This window comes from Pinus tabuliformis, chromosome 3_1, assembly GCF_031772625.1.
Source record: "Pinus tabuliformis cultivar Carrire ecotype Pingquan chromosome 3_1, CPIR1, whole genome shotgun sequence".
NCBI lineage: Eukaryota > Viridiplantae > Streptophyta > Pinopsida > Pinales > Pinaceae > Pinus > Pinus tabuliformis.
In genome coordinates, this window is record NC_142301.1 from 670,976,441 (window position 1) to 670,995,153 (window position 18,713).

An 18,713-nucleotide genomic window follows, 5' to 3' on the forward strand; every position below is an offset into this window, starting at 1 on the left:
TGGAGCACTGAGACTATGCTCCCTATGAATACTCAGGTGGTGTGACCACCTATGCAAGGCTTCAATTAAAATTCCAACCTAGTCTACTGGGACTCCTTAATCACCTTCACGACAGTTAGCACCATGTCTTCTTCCTTATGTGGTGTGCTCCCCTAGTTACTTTCTTTGGCAAGGTACAGTTGCAGCCAAGGTAGTAGAGTCAGAAATTCTTGGCAACAATCTTCTAATTCAGTAGTATAGCTATCCATATCTAGTCTTTTCATTCTTATTTTATCAACGAGACATGCTTGTGCGATTTTGTTTTCTAGTTTTTTGATCTCTGCATCCATTAACATTCTTTTCTTCCTAAGTTGTACCTGATCTTCTTCGAGGTCGTGAAGTTTAAGGTTCCCTCACAGAATGGCTTCCTTAATCTACATATGTTTGCCCTCGCATAGCCACATAATTCCCTCATCCTAGTCATCGCGTACTATCCCAATTGTGGGAGCTATTGGAGGATCCCTTTCCTCCAAAATTATGGTCTCAATTCTGTTCCTTAGTTTCAGAATCATCTCCTCACTCAGGTTTTTGCACATGGCCCTATAGGCCCATCAAATCATTGGCACACGTGAGTCCCAATTAGTTTGTCTCACTCGGTGAACCCTATTCAGGACTCTACATACCTTATTGAATGCTTCTACATGGAACATTTATGGTGCGCATCGCCTTTCCTGCTGTTGCATCTTGTTCTAGTGTGCTTGCTACCTTGCACATGTCTGTACCCATCCAGATAGGTGGGTGTGCAATTTGCTCCGTCCTTGCCGAATGACTCTTGCTCGAAGCTGGGAGCTTCCAAACTGTAGGTTCATCATCCTTCTACATCCACGCCAGTCCTAAAAGTTTTTCTGATGTGTACCTGACTATCGTGTGGGTGTTGTGCACAGTGCCCACTTCAATGCATCGAACAATAGCTGTTCCGGTCATGGAAAATTTTAGGGGTGAATGTTCGCCCTTTAGCAAAATTAAGGGGTTTCAAATTTTTAGTGGGCGAATATTTTGTATCATAGTACATTCTTACAAATCACCTCCAATAGCCCACCTTATTTTAAGGGAGAGGGTAAAAAAGGTAAATTTAGCCCTTGGAATTAGGAGTTACAACCTTCCATTCGCCCTAATTTTCAAGAATAGGTTCCATTTAAGTGAATCCTACGGGCCAAACACCATATTTATAAAAGAGGTATGGTAAATTAATACAAATATAAATCAATGAGAGGTATGGTAAATAAATAAAACATTTTTTATATTTACTCCATAAGTCACCTTATATACATGCAAGGGTGTAAACAAATAAAAATATAAGTAAAGTGAAGGTATGGTAAATAAATAAAAATATAAATAAACTAGACATATGGTAAATAAATAAAACCTCTTTTTATATTTAGTCCATAACCCTCATTCTATTTATGAAGGCTCAAAAAAGAGGTTTTATTTAAGTGAATCCTATGGGCCAAATACCATATTTGTAAAAGAGGTATGGTAAATTAATAAAAATATAAATAAACGAGAGGTATGGTAAACAAATAAAACATTTTTTTATATTTACTCCATAAGTCACCTTATATTTACGAACACTCAAAAAATGCATTATATTTAGGTGAAACCTATGGGACAAATACTATGGGACAAATACCATGGGCTAGATTATTATTAATACCATGCAAAAAAATAGTATTAACCCTTATATTAGTATTAATAAAAATAAAAATGGCACACGGTATTGACCCATGGTATTGAGCCATGGTATTCACCTAGAATGTAGCCTATTTAAATGGGGGAATTAAACCCGCATAGATCCATCTTTACTCTGGATCTACTAACCCGTTAGAGGTATCAAATATCATGATATGCAAACTAGCATAGAGTGAAAAACTATTTGATCCCTCTCGGGGCTTGGTGGATCAAGAGTAAAAATGGATGTTGTAATTTAATGTATGTTAAACATTTTAGCGTGGTTAAAATAAAAATCAACTATTAATTTTACTAATTCTTTTAAATTACTAATAATAATTTTTAAGCTCCAGGTTTATGATAACCCATGGTATTGACCCATGGTAATACCATGGAATTCATGTGAGCATATACTATTTAAACGGGAAATTCTATCATCTTAGATCCATCTTAATTCTGGGTCTACCAAGTGCTCAGAGGGATAAATAGATTTCATCCCCCTAAGAGTGGTAGATGTGGAGTTAAGATGGATATAGGTTGGTTTTTATGATAATGAAGATATTAAATAGAGTTAGGAAATTATATTGTAAAAACATCTTAAGGTGAATGGTTAAAGCATAGACATTGGACAAGTATATTTGTATACTTCTGTTTTAAACTGAAACAAATCCAGGGCTAAAAGGAATGGATTGATTGCACTAGTCATCCTTTTATAACTTTCCAACATAGGCTGGAGTAAACAGATTGTAATTTGGGTAATTTTTCTAACTGCAAATAGGAACATACTTGTGTGCTGGTAGGGTGGTTACGAGGTCCCTAGAAGTGATGAATTTGAATTTTTCTTGGTTTTATATATAGTATTAGGTTTTTTCTCATGCTTTCTGTCAATGACACGGGTGAATTTTATCCTACACCCACTAGGTTATCAATATGTAATTTCAGTAATTTTGATTTCAAAAGATATTTTAAATAAATGCAATGATTTCATTTATGTATTCAATAAACACAATATTCTAATCGAATTCTGCATTTGTGGTTTACCTATACAGATTCCATGGAGAAATATTAGTGGTGTGACATAAATTGTCCTCAAGCAGAGGCTTTAGTTTTACTCTTTTCTGGAAGCAAATACTTTCTTCCAACATTTTTGAGTTCCATGAAAAATTTGAAAGTCCTAATAGTATTCAATTATGGGTTCAAGAGAGACATAGTATTCAATTATGGGTTAAAGAGATCCACACTGAATGATCTATCGGCCTTATCTTCACTCAGTTTAAGACTATTCACTTGGAGAGGCTGCATGTGCTCCCACTTCAAGAGCATAGTAAATTCATGTAGAACTTAGAGAAGCTATATTTAAGATTTTAGTGAAGATTGGAAAAATGTCTGGGTTCAATAACACCCAATGAAGCATTAAGCTTCCAATAATGCTAGATTTTAACCTGGAGCACTTTTGTGATTTGGAGGAGATGCCCCCTCGTATTTGTGACACATCTTTAGTTGTGAATTGGACAATTACTAACTGTCATTTCCTTCGAAAGTTACCTTGATGACTTGGGGAACCTCAACTCTTTAATAATGTTAAGGAAGGAAATAAAGTACATTATGCTAAGTTCTCTTATGCTTTTCAAGTTTTTTTTGGATATCTACAACGTTTCAGATAGGAAAGTACATTCTGTTAATGAAAATTTGTCTTGATAGAAAGGCCCAATTTCAAATTCTAATGTTTTCAAAAAACATTGTATAACTGTAATGTTTCTGAAAGGAAAGCATATTTTTTCAATTTAAGTATCATGATCCCATATTCCAACTTATTTTTTAGTAACCCATTAGGCTTTGTAGCTTTGAATAAATCCATGTCTTTTGATAAGATCCTCATCCAAATTAGAATGCAGTTTCCTTTTGGCAATAACCACATACAATGCCTTGATTTTGTTATTGAGAAAATAGAAGTTATGAAACAAGCCTGTGCCATATAAGGACTTGATTCATTTATTATGTATCAATTATGGCTCTTGATGTAACAATGTCTTGATTTTGTTTCTTGAAATAGAAGTTATGCTTTACTATTTCACAGAATTTCTTACAATATTTCCATAAGTATTGATTTGTAATCTCAGTCACTGAGGGATGACAATAATGAAAAAGGTAATATTCCATGGTTTGAAGTTCCCCTCTTACTAAATATTTAAATATATCACCACAATTTAACTGTTAGTTAAAGGAATTGTATTTGATTTGTAAACAATTCATTGCTTGATTTATAGATTTTGATTTTTTTCCTTTTTTATTTTTTTCTCAGATTCAGTATGAGATATCTTCCAGGATTTGGGTTCCCTATTTTCCCCATCATAGCTACGAGGTTCAGATGCTATCATTAAATATTCTTAGAATGTTACAACTTTTCCAATAAGTGTGCTTTGAAACATTTTTGTTGCTTTTCCATGGTGTTAATGCAAATATGCACTGCAACTAATGCCACTATTTATATTAAGTACCAAAATCTAGGTGGTCTTTTAATGATGGAGTGATTGTTTTCTAGCTACTAAGGCCATATACATTTTTATCTCTTATGTTGTCCTGAGATATTCAAATTCAGAATAAGAATTGAGGTCTCGTTTCCACTGTAGATTGCAGTCAGTTTCTTGAACATAATATATAGTAGATTATCTTTTACTAATCAATTGTGGACATGATCCCTCACAGGAAAGGAAATTCAAAGTGACTTTGATTTCACATTGATTTGTCAAAACATCCACACAGGAAAGCAGATTCAAAGTGACACTGATTTCACACTGATTTTTCAAAATGGAGGCAAGAGAAAATGAAACTTTGTATTCAAAAATGCTCTTAATTTCATATGTACATGCACAGACATATTAGTAGAAAATATTGAATGGTTTCCTAAGTAATATTTTCCATTCCACTGCATTCTTTATAGCTTGTAAATAAATAACTTGGAACAATTTAGTACACTAGTTGTTATTCTTTATTAATCAGTTGTTAATATTTGACATTGAACTCGCTAAGAATTTTCTTCCTTCTGTGAAATTGTGTGTTCTATAATGCTTCTTTTCCATTCACTATGTATAGCATATAAATTGTGTCTAATGGAGTAGGAAGATTGGAAAGTCTTGTGATCCTTGAACTATGTTACAAGGAAGAAACCCAATAGGGCAGGGTAGGTGCATCCCCATAAAGGGGTCATAAATACCAAAGATGGTATCGGATAGTGCCTCGAGCTAGAAAATTTCCTTTACCCTTGTATTAATAGTGAATTTGGAGAGGATTCTAATATTGTCTTTATAATATTTATATCAGTTAATATTGATGAATAAAATTCATGAGACATGAACTAGGATGTCCTTGGAAGGTGGTTGTTGATTATTGGAGGCTATGAAGGCCATTATGTAAGGCTAGGTGGTCACAGTCCCTTGATTGTGAGCATGATTGTGATCAAGACGGAAGACTTCATAGTCTAGATTGATTGTTTAGTAGTGATAGTTAGTGGGCTCATTCACAAAAGCTTCTATTTCACTAATCCTTTTTATAGAGTTGTCAGATTCAATTTCCAAAGGTTTTAATTACACTATAGAGTTGAGTTCTGATAGAGTTGTGATTCACAGTATTAAGTATATCAGCTATGACACTTGAATGAAGACAAGCATAGTAGAAGTATCAGACTCTGTTATAATCTTACCTACATATTATAAGGGACTTGGTTGGATTTTTTATAATTTAATAAACAAGTTCCATGTCATGGAAATGTGAGAAAAAAATAGTGATATTTCCACCTTTTGGCTCTTGTCATATATGGTTTCATACTTTTCAAAACATTCTCTAAGAGTTCACAATGCTAAGATTCACTAGGACTTTACAAAGTTTTATTATTTAGTGAAAGACTCGCCAAGATAATACAAGATTTTATAATTGAGTAAAATATTCGCCATGCCTGGTGAGAGATTCGCCAAAAAATTATATATACATATTATATTATTGATAAAATTGCCTTCCATTTTTCCTATATACCATGGAGATTCGCCCATTTATTATACATATAAATTTAGGGGGGGTTCTTAAAATTTTCCCTGGTTTCGGTAGTGTGCTTTCAAATTTTCTCAGGAATTCATCCACTGCTATCAATCCATTATATTTCGGTAGCTCTCTTGCTTCTATTGTCATGCAGCGTAGTGATCTAACGATCATGTTGCAATTCAACATTGTCACTTTGTGCAACCGATTCTGCCAACGCTCCCACGAGATCCTCCCATCTGTAGTCGGATTCACCGAATCTTGGTCTTACACAGTCATCTTGTAAATACAATCAATATCATCGTCACTATCATCATCGCGCATTGGTTCAGTGTAGCGTGGCCCATCGGCTGGGTACTATGGGACTACTACGCATGGTAACTTTTTCTCGAAGATCATTTTGCACTTCCTTAGGTTGATGACTCCATTCATATCAGTGGCCCATTTTATTCCTAACAGTGCGAGATAGGGATTTTTGTCATCAACAATCTCTATTACTTCAAAATCTACCTGCGCAGTTGCACCTTCAATATCAACTGTTACCCCTTGCAACCTTCCCATGGGAAAAACCTTCTGTTGGTTTTCCATTCATAATTGAATAGGGGACCATTACAATGCGAGCCTACCCATGCATTCCCATGTTTGCTTTGGTAATACATTCGTGTCTAAACACAAATCTAGGATTACCTGATCCATTTCGTACTCACTAATCTGTGCAGTCAACCTCATTTCCCTTCCAGTACGGAGTGCATGCTTTCCCAATTTCCTGACTACACAAGGTTCTCCTGACCCCACACACCTACTGATCAGCTCTTGTAGTCATTTAATTGCCTTTCTGTCACGCAACAGTTTCATGAAGGTCTCCAGAAAGGTAGTGAGAATTCAAGGATCCTTTTCTGGATCTAGTTGATCCTTACTACTTGAAGTGGAGGCCTCCGTGAAGCTCTTCTTAGCTTCCATGAATGTCTCCTTTGTACATTCTACATCAAACTTGGCTTCCTCTGCAGGAACCTTGCAAACCCACATACTTTCCTCTGGTTACTTCCCCATATCTTCTCCCATGGCCATACTATTTCTCAGCATCATGCTTACATTCAGATCCTCTTTGTACAGCTCAGACCTCATCATTTGTATATTCTATGTCAGAGGAGACTGTAATACCCCTTTTTCACACATCTTTGTGATCAACGTAGGACAGTGTGTTATTTCATGATCAAACTGAGCAAAATACGAATAGGATATCCTTGTCGAGTTAGTACAATCGCAGGCATAGTACCCTGCTCCTCTGCAATTGTAACAAATTAACTATTTGCAGCCCCTTCCTAGTCCCATTCCACCTCGTCCTTGACCTCACTCTTGAAATACAACGCACGCCATCCCAACATCTAGGTAAAGTGCTTGTATTTCGGTTTGCATCCTATAGGCTGGGGTTTGATCCATCATTAGCTCATGACTATGCAAAGTGCACTCATCATGGCCTATCGACCTGCAGAAATTACAAAACAATTACAGGGATGTTTGTGTATATTTTTGCAGTAAATGACAATTGTTTCTCTTGCTTTTCCCTCCTATATGATAGATCACGCACCATAAAGCGGGTGCCACACCCGGCCCTGCCCGCGCCTCCGGTCTCAATGGGATTGGCCCTCCTCCTGCCAAGTAGTTTGCAAACATTGGACAGTGATCCTTGTCATGGCCCCGGCCTTTGCATTTTATGCACCATACTTTCTCACATGCCTCTAGCCATGGTGCCCTATCCTGCTTCATGCTTTGCATTTCCAAACGCAAATTTTGTAGTTGTGCATGGATTTGTTGAACTCCCAACCCAGGGTCTTGTATTGGGGTATCATGTAATCTCACCACCATTTCCAACAATTCGACATGGGTAGAATGTTTCTATTGTGATAGCGCTATCCTCAAGTGTGGTGCAAGAGATGCTATAAACCATGCGCGATGTTGTCCATTTGTCAACATGATATTGGCTTCGTGGATCGTACTCTTCAGTTGTTGATCCAGATCCCAGGGAGTCTCGCTCGGGAGAATCGTGATTTCTTTAAACCCGATGATTGATTGTGTTTCTGACTTTGGCCTACTAAATTCCCTATTCAGCGCATTCTAGATCTCTATTATCCCTGCGTTTGGGTGGTCATTAGAGTGTTTGATGTACCATGTTAATGCATGATCCTGCAACATGCTCACCAATGTATCCTTCTTAATATTGTCATCTGTGAAACCTTGTGCTTCCCATATTGATCTTACCACGGACCAGAATTGGTCTGGATCCTCATTCCCTACCCCGCTGGATACTCATAATTTGATTGTGCTTGCCATACTGTACTGTGGAGGCGGTGGAGGTGGAGTGGGTGGAGATGGAGGTGAGGGAGGTGAAGTGGGTGGCGATGTCGATGGAGGTGAGGGAGGTGAAGTGGGTGGCAATGTCGATGGAGGTGGTAACCGCAGAATGCACTACCTTATCAAACTAATCATCCTTCTCGGAGAGACCTTCGTGAACTCTTCCTTGCTCTCTCGTGAGGGTGAAATCAAGGGACTATTTTCACATGACCTTGTTCTCACACAATATAATCTTAATCCAACTACTCAAAGATTTAATATACTTACCTTGTGATCCTTTGAGAAAGTGTCTCTCTACCTCGCTGTAACTGATGATCATGTTGACCATGAACTTAGTGATAAATCTTCCTATTACTTGGTCGAGCCAATGGTCCACAGCTCGCACTATCTTATCTTTTGAGGCTTCTAGTCTACGTACTAGTTCTGGAGTCCACACTATTGGTCTATCAAGACTACACCTTCCTTGGCTATCTGCTAACTTCGCGATCCACTCATATAGCTACCACGAAAAATATGCAAAGAAAATCTTGTGGATTTCTGTATACACGTAGCGCTCCAACCACTTTCCCTTGGATACTTGCAGATTTTTATTTTCTTGTTTCATGAACTCATGAATCTTCTTGTCCAACCACTCTTCAATTTCCTTCTTTGTTGGGTTCCAGTGGCATGACATTAGACATCTCTTATGCAGATCATGGTCCTAGAAACTGAACAATTTGTTGGCTTAGTGTGGCCTGCCCAGGTTTGGAAGTGATCTAGCCAAGAAAATCTTGGTAGTACTGGCCCTTTCGGCAACAGTTCGTGGAGCGCAAACTGAGGTCTCACCCGAAGTAGTATGGGAGGGTGGTAGAACTAGGTTTTCACACCCTGGGGTAATCTGATATGAGGTGATTGAAACATGGTCCAACCTTCGTACTCATTGCACTGCATGCACCTGTGGGTACCCTGCACCTTGTGATACTGACTTTGTGAAGTTCTAGTAGCAGCACGACCCGTGTTATTTACGCAAGTCTTCCTTAATTTCTCTCCATTAGCTGATTACTTAGATTAAATTCACACATAAGAATTCAGACAAGTATTCATCAAGTGGCCACAGTAAATAAATAGAGGAAAACTAATGTATAACATCAAAATAAGGATTCAATAATAGATGCACAGAATAAACTTTATTAAATTTCAATCCCAAGTCCGCCTTGTGCACTCAGCTGCTAGTGTCCATGTACTCAGTTGCGGACTCTACTAGCCCTCTACACAGTCAGCCACAGAGCCTCTTCCTACTACTACAACTCAGTACACTTCAGATTCCACTCTATGCTCTAATCATGCCTTTGCTATTCTATCTATCATTGACTTAGCTTAGCTAAATGTACAATTTAGGGCCTCTCTCTATTTATACCACAACTTTATATTAAATTACATTACAATGCTTAGGGTGGACAACCCTATGACTCGATTCTACACTTCACCCTCTGCACTCACACTTCGTGGAGTTCTACACCATCTTTGACCAAAACTTGGGTTTTGAGCACCAAAACTTGTTGCGGGGGATCCCATGCCCAATAGTGTTGATGTAGCCTCAAGCCTTTTTTTAGAAGACTTAAGTTTTTGACTTTAAATTTTCTAATGTGTTAAATGTGATTAATTATTTTCTAAATTTAAAATTTTTTGATGTAGTCTTCTTCTTCATATTTTTTTGTTTTTCTTTTAATTTTATTCTGTAGTGAGATCTTCATTTTTTTGCATGGTTAAAGAAAAAGGTCGATATTTTAAAATTTCGATATTCTACATATTTGTCTTTCATTAATTAATTTTCCGATGCAAATCATATAGTTTTCTCTAAAAAAGAAAAAAATAACCATAGACATAAAAATACACATTCTGAACATGGATATAACAAAAAAATTACATATTTGCAGACTTTTTTTTGCTTAAAATGACATGTCAAAATCACAATTTTTATAGAAAAAATAAAAAAATGGTTAAATAATAGTTTTTTCTTGATGAATTTTATGTCAAACAAATAATAATAACCAGAATGTTTTTCAAAAAATAATGATTCACATGAAAATTAAAGCAAAAATCACATAATACAAATATTGAACATTTAACAACATTGATTGATTACTTATTCTTGTCATAAAATGTCAAAGTCAAAACATTACAAGTATAACTAATTCATAGGTACAAAAAATGAGCTTGATTTCCAAGCATAACTTAAATTTAATTAATAATATCACATAATCCATACTCTTCATCTTCTAGAGTTTCATCATTGTATTCTTCTACAATATTTTCTACTTCAGTTTGCTCATTTTCCTCTTCTGATGGATCTTTGATGTCTACAAATAGCTCAATGTATTCCTTTCCAATCATTCAATCTAATGGTCATTGAGGTTCCTTTTCCTTTTTCTCCACACATGATTCATTAAAATCCCCTTTCCTCAACCCAATTTCTTCTGAATAAATTTGCATTGTACTGGGTCTTTTTCAAAGGCAATGGAATTTCTTCTTGTTGGTGACATGCTACTGTTGTACCTAATTATCAAGCACAAAATAAATTATGAAGTAAATTAGTATAATCACACATGAATTAATAAAGAAGATATCGAAATTCAATTTTATATAATAAAACTTACCTAAGCCCGAGAATACATCTAGAACCCAATCTCCTTCATTTGAACACAAGTCTATAAGATAGTTAATCAATGGCTACAGGTTTTGATAAATCTTAACTATCTCTCATTTTTCTTCTTTACCTTCATATGTTAGTTTTCTTAGAACAATGTCATAAACTAGTACTTAGCTATGAATCTTTCCATCTACCTGATTAAGAAGCATCGATTTATAGCTATCATCTTTTGTCCATCTTTCAACATGGATGAACTCACAATCACTTATAATTGGTTGATCTCCACGGTTAATAAGATTTGACTTTTTCCTGTAACATGAAATAGTAAAAGTTCAATTAACATGCACGTAAATGATTTTTTAACATTAATCAAGCATACAATTCAAACATCTTACCATGTAAGCTGCATCCTTGAGTTTGCTTTCCCCTTGGAGCTTGTCAATAACACCACCAATTGTGCATGTGAATGAAATGTCACAAATTTCAATAATGGTGATGTTGTGACTTATAAAAATCCCTCGACCACTTTACTAAGATCTTGATAAGTATAACCATCACTATCATAGTCAATGTTTGGGATATTGAAACCATGGTGAATATTTGTAATAACTAGGGAATAATCCATTTTGGGTATGAATTTAGCAATGTATTCCCAATCACCTTGTATTATTTGATATTGAATAGTCTCAAGCCCATTCCAAATGAAATGAGTAAGACTAGGATCAATTTCAACATTATTAAAACGTTTCTTTCTCAGTCTTTCCATCTTAATTTTGTCAATAAAGCATATGAAACTATCTGGTGATCCATTTGCATCCTTCTTCATCTTTAATAAAATAAACCAATATGTATGAGTTATAAAATAAAAGTAGTATAAATATGAATAAAAATGAATGTATAAATCAACATACCTTTTTAAATGCAAGATAAATATCTTTTAGTGTTGATGTAGAACTTGAATTTGGGTAGTTTCATACAACATCATCCCAACTATCTTCATTCCACAATTGAACCATTCGATCTTTTATTTTAATGTAAACTTTGTGACAAACTAGATAAGGTGAAAAAAGTTAATATAAGATATGTATAACAAATACTACCAACAACAATATGTTATATTTAAAAGAAAATTATAATCTGGAAATAAGTAAAAATAATTCAACAAACTTACTTTTGAAATTCTTCACACATTTTGTCCAATGATAATTCCCTTGACTTCACACAAGATAATATTTTTTTGACAAGATTTTCACCCTTCACTCCTTGTAGTTCTCTCTAATATGTGATAGTCATATCTTCTGGAAGGAGATTCATTCCATGACTTGATTGACTGCTGGTACATATCAATGGCTTACATTGTCTAACCTTCTGGTTTTTAATGTCAATGTTCTCCCACATGCTAAAAATCTTGTTAATCAATTCCCATATCTCTCAAGTTCTATATTCCAACTGGAAAATGTTATCCATACCTCTGAATATATTATAATTTACTTTGCTACCATATGAATTGATTTTTTCCTCAATTTGATAGTCTATTACCATACAACATTCCTTCCGAAATGCTAGACTAACCTTTGTCTTATCCTCACCACATTTTTCTTGAAATTCATTATAAATAAATATAACCCTTTCAATGAAAATCATAGAGATCCTATACTCATTATTTTTATTATGATCCCATGCCAATAACGTTTCTTTTGTATCTCATAAACTAACATAAATGATACATTTTATTGTTTCAAAATGTGGATTATTGGGATATTCCTCCATCAATTTCCTTCGAGATTATATAGAATGGTTCCCTCAAAGCACATAATATTAGTATTTAAAATATTTTGACTTATCAAATCCTTCTTTGTTGGAACCTTGAAATGGATCAACAAGAAGTAAATAATCAACCACATGAGCATATGGATTGTACCTCATCAAAGACTTCAAGTTGTGAACATGCAGGTGGTGTGGCTTTTTAATTTGATATTTCAATTGTCCTTCACTTGGCTTATAGATTTGGTTGACATTACATTGAAATGTTCAACCACCGCGAATTAAGTTTGTCTTTGTCAAGCGATGTTGAATGGCATTTTGTTTTGTTTTAATAATTTCATCCTCTAAATTAGCTCCTGGTGTAACGATTTCCCTACTTTCTTTTAAATTTTCACTAGGATCTTCACTGTTGGCAATGATTTTTTGAGAATCATCAACTTTTAATTTTTTCCTCCTCTTTTCTTCTACATAAGTAACATCCTCATCATCAACTAGAGCAGAGACATTCTTGGGCATTTTTTGTTTTGGTATTTTATGGATCTTCTCCTTTCTAACATTAGTTCTAATCTTATCCTCGGTAATTCAAACATATTCTTTAGCTTCAATTTCAACTTCGTCCTCTTCAAAAGTAACATGTCTAGATTTTCTAGATTTATCCACTATAGGCATTCTTTGTTGATCCCTTGGATGTAGCCTTATAACATCATGAATTACTTTCTTTTGCTTGTTTACCATATCATTTTTTTACCCTGAGTGGAAACTACTGACAACATTCATAATATCTTGCTCTATAAAATAAATTCATCCCAACATAATCGAAAGATTTTCAATAAAATTTTGTCAAACAAAATATCATATGTCAACAAAAACTAAGTTATAAAAGATATAATGTTTTAGTTACAATAAATAAAAACACATAAATACAAATAAGAATACTTACGATATCTTGTGAAATCTCATTTATGACTTGTTTACACATCTTTGTAGAATCATCTACCGTGTCATACATTGAAAATACAAACTGATATTTAATCTTGTCATGTGACTTGAGCAGTTTTGTAAGTACATAAACAACTTCAGTATTTGATATCAAACACTCTAGTACTTTTTCCAACACCTCATAACTTCCACTATCATTAGGGATATCAACATATAGATATATTTGCAGATGTTGTTTGCCTTCTCTATATTTCACAAACCATATAAGTTTTGTATGCTTCACTTCTTGGGATTTTTTCCAATAATGAATCAACTTCTTATCATTTGAGGAGCTTGCGAGATTTGTAGTTATTAGCTCAGACCAGGTTCGTTCATCAGTATTTTTTCAGGATCCACCTCCAATTTTAGCAGTCTTTAGTCCAGAAATATTCATAGAAATCTTCCTTACTACCATTCCCCTACAAAAAATATATACATATATATAAATTAGTAAATTACAAAAAACCAATAGCTTAAGTAAAAATATATATATAAAGGAAAAAAGACCAAAAACATGCACATCGACCCCCATGCCATGTTGGATGTTAGGTTCATACAAGGAACAAAACAAAAAATTATTCCTTACCATTTTTGTTTTTTTACATTTCTCCTCGGTCCCTTGGAAAGCCAAGAGCCGATTACGAGAATCAACTGCTTGCATGTTAACAGGTTGATTCTTAGAATTTGCCCCGTGCCTACCAATGGGTCATTGTGCCTTAGTGTCATGCCATGTTTGTGCTTGTGGATGTGCGTGCCCCCTTGGGGGAAGAACGACCGCCTAGCCTACCAGGGGTTTGATTCCTAGAATCACCTCCCTGGCCTATCGGGGCGATTCCCAGAATCACCCCCTAGTCTATTGGGGTGATTCCCAGAATTTTCCCCTGGCCTACCAAGGACAATTGCCAAAATCAATCCACTGACCTATAGGGCTCAATTCCGAGAACCAACCCACTGGCTTGTCAGGGCCGATTCTCGAAATCGGTCCCCAGCGAGGCCAGGGGGCCAATTCCCATAATCACATGCATTTCCTACCAGGGGCAGATTCCAGGAATTACCCCCAATAGGCTAGGAATCCTATTTTTGGAATCGACCCCTTGGTCTGTCAGGGCACGATTCTGCGAATCGTCCCCCGACATGCCAAGGGGTTAATTCCCAACAATTATTGTATCGAGGAGTAGGAGCAGAACCTTTCGTATCAATCCAAGATTTTCTAGTTATACAAGTGGTAGAGAAGAATATCTCATGAGTGGAAGTTTTGTGAATGCTCTCATTTCAAGTGAATGTTGTCAAAAGGATTGCTTGAAACATATGGATTTCATGTTTTCATTGGAGAAAAGGACGAGATATTTTTCAATGAATAAAGGCATGAAAAATTCATATTTAGTGTGGTGCATCCAATCTACATTGTTACGTTATTATTATCATATTGGGTCTTTATTTATGTGTAGAAAGGTTTTCAAAATGTTTCATTCAATTGGTAATTTTCGTTTGACAAGAATCCAAGAAAATTTGGAAAAGGATCCCACATTTTATTCAGAAGTACATCATAAATGATAGTTTGGGCCATTGTCAAATACTGCAATGTTATGGATGAAGGAATTATTTTCAAAGAATAGAGAGTGTATGCAAAATAGAGAGACAATACATATTCCATATAATTTCTCAAGACGAGAAATCTACCACTAATACATAGAATATGAAGAAAATGGTGAAGGAAATGGTTGATTTATTACATACCAATATTTTGTGAAGATACGGAAGAAAGAATTCAACAATGTATGTATTCCTAAGAAGACAAGGACGAGGGTTTGCAATACATGTGCTTCTCTTAAATCAAAAGGGGATAAATGGGAAGGGGAATAAAGTGGTAAGCATTCATAACATTGATTTTTAAAATTCTATAGTCATTAACTATGAAAATGTATTTATTAATGCCTTCCTTTTATGTTGTGTAGATTCCATTCTCAAGGAGCTTCAAGAGGCTCGTCAACAACAATCAAGCGAAAGGAAAATGTTGTACAAGATTCACAATAAGTGTTGTGATAATCCAAATAAATATTTGGGTTTGAAAATTGATGGTATGGACTAGAAAAAAACAAGTGCTTCTACTACATTTTGTTTGCACACCAAAACATTTACAGGAGGAAAATTTTATTCAGTTTCACTTGATCGGTTGTATGGCCTTCAATGGAAAATGTTGCCAAGGGTATAATTCATAGATCCAAATATTCATAATTATGCAAATATTAGAGACCCATAATTCATTATGTGCTTTCTCATTGGTCTGGTAATCTTCCTAAAGTTTTTTTATGTACAATTGGACACACTTGTCACAAAAACAAAAATCATATTGTTTTTCGATATCTAAACATGCTTGTTGAATTGATAATTTTTTAGAAGGTAAAGGTTGGTTTCCTTCTTGTTGGGCACACTCATGACCATGTTGATCAGATGTTCAGTCATTTTTCACTCACATTGAGGAGGAGGGATGTTGGGAGCTTGCCATCATTAATCGAATGTATTAAGAAATCATACATGGAAGAGACTACTTTTCATGTGTTGGAAGAAATTGTTGACATGCGAAGGTTTATTCAGGGATCTCATGGTAAGGAGAAATGAATTGAACAACTTAATGACATTAGCTTCCAACATCAATTTTGTATCAAAAAAATTGATGGGAAAACACTAATATGGGGAAAGAAGTATTCAACTACTACAGAATGGGTGTCATCATCAAGTTTGGCATTTTTGAAGTTCATTCCAGATCATCCAATCTTTGCGTCAAATATATTGTTATTAAAATCAGTTGCTAAATTTCATTATGCATGCACACAGAAGAGAGATATAAATTATTTTGATTTCTCAGAAGAAATTGAAAAATGTACTAGATATACATATGAGTACTTTGATATTGTTGATTTAGTTTAGTGGGAGTATTTTTTCAATAATCAAAGTGATATCATTTCAAGAACAAAAAATCAAGATATAGCTTTGAAAACTCCATTTGTTTGGCCACAAAATGTGTCAAATGAACATGAGGAAAGAAAAAATGTTGAACAACAATCTCAAGGTATTTTTAATTCTTGACGGGTAGAGGAAAGATAAATGTGTATTGGTTCAAGAAATCTCATGCATAACATGAAGCCATGGAAGACCTTTACAGGGGTTCAGTATAGGATATTAAGGAGGGTTTCATGATTGTAGTGCTAGTAGATGGAGATGTCAATGGCTATCCATTTTGGGTTTCTAATATTATAAAGGTCATTACATAAAATGAAGATGTTGTAGGTGTTGAAGTACATTGGTATGCCACAAATACATGCCCATTCAATGGTGTGTACAAGCGAGATATGTTAGTTGATAAAAAAAATTGGCAGAAAGAGAAAAAGTAAGGGTACAGATATAAATTGTCACCTCACAGACCTCTTAAAATTGCAGGATATTGACATACTTGTTTATGACTTCAATTTAATAAAGGGAGGAACTCTTTGCTTCATGACAATAGATATTCTGAAGAGGTTGTTAGGATAAGAAACAATGTTGAGATGGGATTCGGCTGAACCCGATCATTAATCTAGAAGAATTTTGAAACCTGAAATGGTGGGCATGCATGTGGCCTCAAATGGGGCACTAGTTGATGAAAGAGAAGAATATGGAATGTATTCATATGCATCGAGTCATTCATCTCAAGATGTGAATTCTGATGGTGTGTAATAATATATGAGTGATTTTAAATACTTGTCTAAGATAGTCTATATAACTCATGTTTGCATCATATCATGAAATAAAAATTTTGATTTCCATATCATATTAAATGAAGTAATGAGTCATTTTTATGTTTGTTGGATTATATGTTTTAATTATGATAAATTTTACTGTTTAGAAAATCCATAATGCAACAACAACTTAGAGATATAATTTATGTTTCATTCAATCTACAAGTATTGATATTTTGATTAATTTAGTCAAGTAATTTGTTCATAATGTCATGGTTTAAATTTGTTGGAAACTTAGAGTTTTTTAATTCTATGGTTGAAAAAGAATCATCTTTATTTTTTTTTACCTTTAATTTTATGGTTGAAAACAAATAGAATTTTGGCGATCTTTAGTGTCATCTTATTATATGTTTAATGAAATGGATGAAAACTATTGGAATTTTAATGTCTTTCGAATCCCATTATTTTAACTTTATCGTCATTACAAAAAAATGTTCAAATTTTACCTTGGAAAGAAAAATGTTATTCTACCAATTTAAACATTAGTGTATTTTTTTCATTTATTTTTCACAAAAAAAAATTGATTTTACTAAGATTTTTTAAATATGTTGAAAAATAACCCTAAAAAGAATAAAACATCATTCTAGAATACACACTTTTCATTTTTTGGATTTTTTTCATGTCTCTTTGGGGTTTCTTGGATATAATTCTCATTTTGAGTTTACAATTCATGTTTAAAATTTTACGTTGGTTTTTTGTGAAGAAAGAGTACCAAAGGAATTGTGTGCTAGGGTGCCAATGTGCCAAGAAGAGAACATGATCATTTCCTTTAAACCAAAAACCTCAAGAACACATAAATCATTCACCAACCTAGTTGTCCAATTCTTGTCGCTTCTTTTCTGTTTTGGTGGTAAGTTCACATACCCATGATATTCTATCCACTAGTGAAAATTATTATGTTTATTGAAAAGTGAGTTAAAGGTATCACCAAAAATTGCTTCTCTCCTTCCTCTGACAACCATATTCCATTTCTACTTAGAAATACACAATGGGTTATCGGTGATATCAATGCTACTTAACCCTAAATTTGATGCTTTACTACATAATTACAATTTGTTTCTCTATCGTGTGTGACTTTTGTTGGCTTGGACATGCTAATAAATAGAAACTTAATATATTAAATGCATCATTTATGGAAGATAGTCGCAATAAATCCCAAAGTTTTAAAATGATCTCATCCATTTAATTCATAGATTCATTCACTTTTAACATCCTTGATATTAGTACCATTGAATGACATGGAAACTGAATGAGGTGAGATAAATATTTCACCTTGAAATCTTGTGATCATGACAAATGGTGTGAAAGAAATAAATAGTTGGGAGTGGAAAAAGATATGAGAAGTGACAAAAGTGGAATAAATAGTTTTGTGGGACAAGAGGTATGTTTATGCAAAAATGTGTGAGAAATAAATAATGTGCGCAAGAGGGAGTATGTGTGGGAGAATGCGAAAATTGGCTAGGTATAAAAACACT